Genomic DNA, 6,000 nt, shown 5'->3' with positions numbered 1-6,000 from the left:
TCAAATTTTAATGCAAATGATGGCATATTATCAATTTTAGCTTACATAGCCAACACATGCTCCTCCATTCCTCTGACACATTTACACCACAGGGGGTTTATAAGTAGCCTAATATGGAGCAGACTGTCATCACAAAGGGACAATAGGTTGCTCATAGAGAGGTAAAATGTGAAGGTAGACTGTGTTGGTGAACATTAGATGAGGACATCACAGCAGAGACATGCAAGGGAGGATTTCAACATTTCCGCGAGTAAACGCCAGGCGCTATGTGTGGCAATCACGGAAACAGCATCTGTGCACTATTGTAGGCTATATTCACCATTTAAATAAATATTTTGCTATACATGATGTCAAATGTTTCTAATTTCTTTCTACACCATACAGGCATTGAATGGTGTGTTCAGGTATGCATGAAGCTGGGGGTGGGAGGAGAACAATATCAAGTGATGAAGGTTGGAGTAGCCTAGTAGTACCGGCAAGAACTTCAATCTACTTTCACCTCTGCTAATCAAGCCAGTGGGGCCAGACAAGGTAGTTTGGCCTAATATCTGCTTTTTGCTTGGTTGAGCAGGATTTAAATGCAGCTTCAAGGTACTGTTAGGTCAGGGCTAAAGAACGGTGTAGCCTGTCAGAGGGCCAAGTAGATTCATGAAGGCACAGTCTGGTACCCACTGCAAGGTCTAATGATAAGTCAAAACATCATTTAACATGAATGCCAGGAATGCTCACCCTTGTTTCTATTGTTTCTACTCATCTTATCCACTAGAGGGAGCTCTAGTTTTGTGTCTTAAACTGTAGATGCTCACCTGCAATCTAGCAGCAGGGGTCAACCTGCCACCGTTCATTCTCTTTCCTCCACAGGGAGACCCAATAGCTTGATATCCTCAACTCCTACAGTTGAGGAAAAATGTATCCTTACACACAATCATTGTCATCACTCAGTAGCTTTTAATAACTGAATGTTTTGTTCTGGATATTCATCTGTAATATATGGTGGTGATTGCTATTCCTTGGATAAGCTTTGTGTACAAGTGTGTGTGTTTGCCTGTGTTCATGTGTGTTTGTTTCTTTGGACCTAAGTAAGAGAGGGTTAGTTTTGCACTTTGAATGAAAGGAAATAGAGCTTTGCCAAAGTTCACTAAGGAATATTACTTCTCATTAGGGCTGTCAAAGTTGACGCGATAACGCATTAATGCAAATTAGTTTTAACGCCACTAATTTCTTTCAGGCATTAACGCAACTTGCGATTTTACGATTGTAGCGGGCTAATGAATCCATTGGTACCATCCATGTCATACTGGCTAAATAACGCTTCAAACTTGCGCTAAATTTTGGCGAGGAAAAACTGCCATGGCCATTTTCAAAGGGGTCCCTTAACCTCTGACCTCAAGATATGTGAATGAAAATGGGTTCTATGGGTACCCACGAGTCTCCCCTTTACAGACATGCCCACTTTATGATAATCACATGCAGTTTGGGGTCAAGTCATAGTCAAGTCAGCACGCTGACACACTGACAGCTGTTGTTGCCTGTTGGCCTTGAGTTTGCCATGTTATGATTTGAGCATATTGTTTTATGCTAAATGCAGTACCTGTGAGGGTTTCTGGACAATATTTTTCATTATTTTGTGTTGTTAATTGATTTCCAATAATAAATATATACATACATTTGCAGAAAGCATGTATATTTGTCCACTCCCATGTTGACAGGAGTATTAAATACTTGACTAATCTCCCTTTAAGGTACATTTTGAAAAGATAAAAGTGTGATTAATTTGCGATTAATCTTGATTAATCATGGACAATCATGCGATTAATCGCAATTAAATATTTTAATCGATTGACAGCCCTACTTCACATACGTTTTCTTCACCTCCACCTCTGGTGTTTGTCAAATTGGCCTCAGATTGTGATCCAGCTCCAGGTCCAGTGAGCCCCTCAGGAATCCTGCAAGACATCACCAAATCATCTCCATGTTTTACCACCACCACTCCATTGAGGAAATCTTGTATGCAGGCTTCATAGGATTTAACGGACTTTTACGTTATTATCAATAACAAACACAATCACATTAAATGATAAGAAATGATAGTGAGCTGAGAGGAGCACAATTACTCTGCAAAACCCCTCAAAGCTAAATAACCATTAAAAAATTTAAAAAAAGGTTTGCAGGTTCTTTCAGGTCAGCGTCTGTCATTCAGCACAGCTTTACCAGGGCTGTTTTGGCTTGCAGCCTGTAACTGATCAGGCATAATAACTACCCACAACAAGGCGCAGCGATCTTTATGACCTTGTGGCCATGCCAAGCTTCTGCTGTCTCAGCAAAATAGTTTTTTATTTCTGGAGCCTCATGTAGAAAGACTGGGAAATGTTGAGTCGCCATTTGGAAGGACACAGGAGGGGTAGGTTAGGATATCCAAAACCGGTAGGAAATCCTGTTCCCAAAGAGAAACATGCCATGTTTAAGAAGTCTGACGCATCAGTTAATGTTATAGTTGGAGCTGCCAAGTTATCCGAGGGCAACACCCAAATCCAGAATACGACCTGCTGCGGCCTTGAGGTCATGACTGGGTGTCTTTATTGTACTGTTGATGGCTTGACAGCAGACACTATCTATAGGTTGTTATTCGTGAATGGAGGATGTTGTCCTGCAGAAACCAAAACACAGTAACTGTGTAAAACAGGCCTGATGATTTAGCTGTCCTGTAACCAGAAAACAAGTGAAGTGTATACATAAATATGTGTAATGTGCACTTAAATAAGTTGTTCAGAAGTATTAGGGCTTTTAGAAGAACTCAGGTCCCTGGTTTGGTTACTATACTATGCTATGTGATCATCATCAAGTGTAGAGAGCAGGCACCTTCTTAGCTAAATTAATGGCGATGTACTGTAAGTTAGACAATGTTAATTTTATTTCATTAATTAAATACAGCCTAATGTGGGGAACATTTTCTTTAAACCACAAAAAAAATAGACATATACGCCACAGAATCTTGCATACTGGAGTTTTTGATTTTAAAATAGAAGTTGATATAATTATCATGGTAAGATATTTCCATACAGCCAGGTAACTAGGGATGTAAGAAAATATCGATACACATGAGTATCGTGATATTATGTTTTGCGATACTGTATCGATTCTCCAAAACACTGTATCGATTTTTAATTAACCGGCAAACACGGTCGCTATTCTGTCTTTCAGAGGTTGTAGCAGGCTCAGTTTTAAAGCTAGAATGAAGATTCTGGCATCATATGAAACTAGAACCTAAGGAATCCATTGGTACCAACCATGTCATACTAGCTTGTCGCAAAGGAGGCTTAATAACGCTCCAAAGTTACGCAAAAGTTTGGCGAGGAAAAACTGGCATGGCCATTTTCAAAGGGGTCCCCTTGACCTCTGACCTCAAGATAGTGAATGAAAATGGGTTATATAGGTACCCACGAGTCTCCCCTTTACAGACATGCCCGCTTAATGATAATCACATGCAGTTTTGGGCAAAAAACAAGTATTGTTTTGCATGCAGTATAAATGTTATGTTATTTTCACCTATTCTAAAATGGTATATTGAATATTTCTGCATACAAGGGTCTATAAATAGTCTTAGAATTTCATAAATTGGGTTATTTAATTGGGACTTTTGTGGATCCAATGAGCCCAATTGTATTAATGTGTAATAATGTTAATCCCCATACTAGCCATTTCACATAGTGACTTTTTTTTTACTCAGATTTTATATAAAAACAATCACAATATATCGCCTTGCTTACAGTACAGGCAGCTAGAAGCTCACTGGTCTCTCAGCTGTGGTCGTTTTTTGTTTACAATGATTATATATCTCATAATTAATGTAGAGAGGTAATGATTTATTGATGGTTAACACCTTTACAGCAGCTCTTCCTCGTTATCATCTGGGGCTGTGAGTTTAGGAAGTTCAGACAGATCCAGCTTTGACTCAGCAGCTCCAGCTGATATGTGTGGAGCTGCAGGTGGGAGGAGGGGTGAGCCGTCTAAACAGGGAGCTATGCTGACTATGTAGCCGTGTGACACAGCAGTCTGCTTTACAGGCAACACTACCCCACCACTCTTATCCATCCACACTGGGTGACACACACGCTGAACGTCTCTCAAAGCTGGTAAAGCCCGTAGTAAAGCCTTAGTAGTGCAGTGAGGGTTGAAATGAAAGCACTGCAGTGATCTTGGTGAAACAGGCTGGAGTTGAAGAGAGGAAATAACTTTTGCGTTTGATTTGATCAAGTTTAATTTTGCGGTTAGCGTGAAAATCAGACATTGATTTAGCATTCATGAAAACAAGACTCTTTCTGCTTTTCATTTTATATATTTAGATGGAGGATGAAATTAACATGTAGTTTTATAATCTGTGTATCTAATGAGAAGTAGAAGAAAATACTATGCCTATTTTACATGATTGTTCAGTTTTTTGTCCACCTCAAAAAAACAAGTAAACACGGCTTCACCCTCGAATGAGTGAATGAATCTTGTGGGTCAACAACAAAATGGGACCTGGTTGTAGCGTTGCCAGATCTCGCGAGCGAAACAAGCAACCAGGTCTATAGAAAAATAGCCCAAAACAAGCGACCTTACCTATCTACCGCAATACAGCAGAGAGGCGGCCACTTGATCACTTCATATATATGTAAAATGTGATTTTTTTCTGGATTACAAGCATTTCATTTCATTTTTGCATCCATTTTGAGCTTGTAACTTTCCATTTTTCTGGTTAACTAAAGCCTTTGAATCGTCCGCCACTGGAGGGCAAATCAAATATTTAAGTCCACTCTCATTTTCACAGTCTTTGTTGTACTTTGCCATATTTCGCCCACTTAGTGCCAAATCTCCCTTTAAAGTACATTTTGAACAGATACAAAAATGTCTGACTAATTTGCAATCAATCGCAATTAATCATGGAGAAATCATGCGATATATCGCATTCTATCAGGATTGTTTAATAAGTCTATTTTTGTCCTTCTATTCTACTCAGATGTATTTTTCTGCTGAGCTCTCCCACTCTACTTCTGTAAAGGTGATAATGTGACGTTTGGGTTTTGACACCTACAGATGGACAGGACATGATGTTCTGTACCGACAGCCTCTGATCATGTTCACAGTGCCATGTATAGACAGCAGCCGGACGTAGAGGTAATCACTACACCGTAGCCTGCAAAGTGTAAAATGAGACGTCTAGTTTGTTCATTTGAATGGAGAGAGTATAGCCTAATCTAAAATTATAAAAAATAATGTAGAAGTTAATTTGGTGATTGGTGAATTGAGCAAAGCTGCCTGTGAATGTGATGTACCTTTTTGTAAGGTTATGTCAGAGGTAAAAAAAAGGACTGAGGAAATCAAAACATTAGCTTAAAATTATATTTATGACTTTGTGAAAGTGTATTCAGCAAGCAGTTGGATTGATTGACATCTTTCACTAATGAGCTTCAAGTACTGAGAGCCCATTTCTGATAAGCTGCATAAAATGAACAATCAGTTGATGGTATTTCCCAACATGATGTCGGCTGTGAAGCTGTCGTTATTTCCTGTTTATTTTAAACATTTCTCATAAACGGAGCACGGTTTCAGTTTCATGGATTCGTTTACATTCTGTGAAAGCCTTTCCAATTTCAAAGAATGGAAAGGTAAAGTGTCCCCGAGGGCCACTGCAGGTACGAGCGTGACTGTGTGTTTGCCTTGCTACATGTTTTACTGCAGCCTGCTTGCTGCTTGTGACTCATGCATGTCTGCAGGGCAATATTTGTAAAAACAAAATCACATTTTGTTTTTCCGTTTGTTCTGTCAAGTAAACTTGTTGTACGTTATAGAACAGAATTATACGGTATATAATACAGTATTTTTCTCTTTGATCCAGTGCTGTCTGTCCTGTTGCAGTGACAGTGATACTTTCAGGGTGTTTTGATGACTTCTACTGTATGTGTGCTGCTGAAGGTTATTTACATGGCTGTCACTCAGGGTGATCCATTTTACAACATA

Source organism: Sebastes fasciatus, chromosome 5, assembly GCF_043250625.1.
Source record: "Sebastes fasciatus isolate fSebFas1 chromosome 5, fSebFas1.pri, whole genome shotgun sequence".
NCBI classification, from domain to species: Eukaryota; Metazoa; Chordata; class Actinopteri; order Perciformes; family Sebastidae; genus Sebastes; species Sebastes fasciatus.
Note: the sequence above shows the minus strand (reverse complement) of the source record.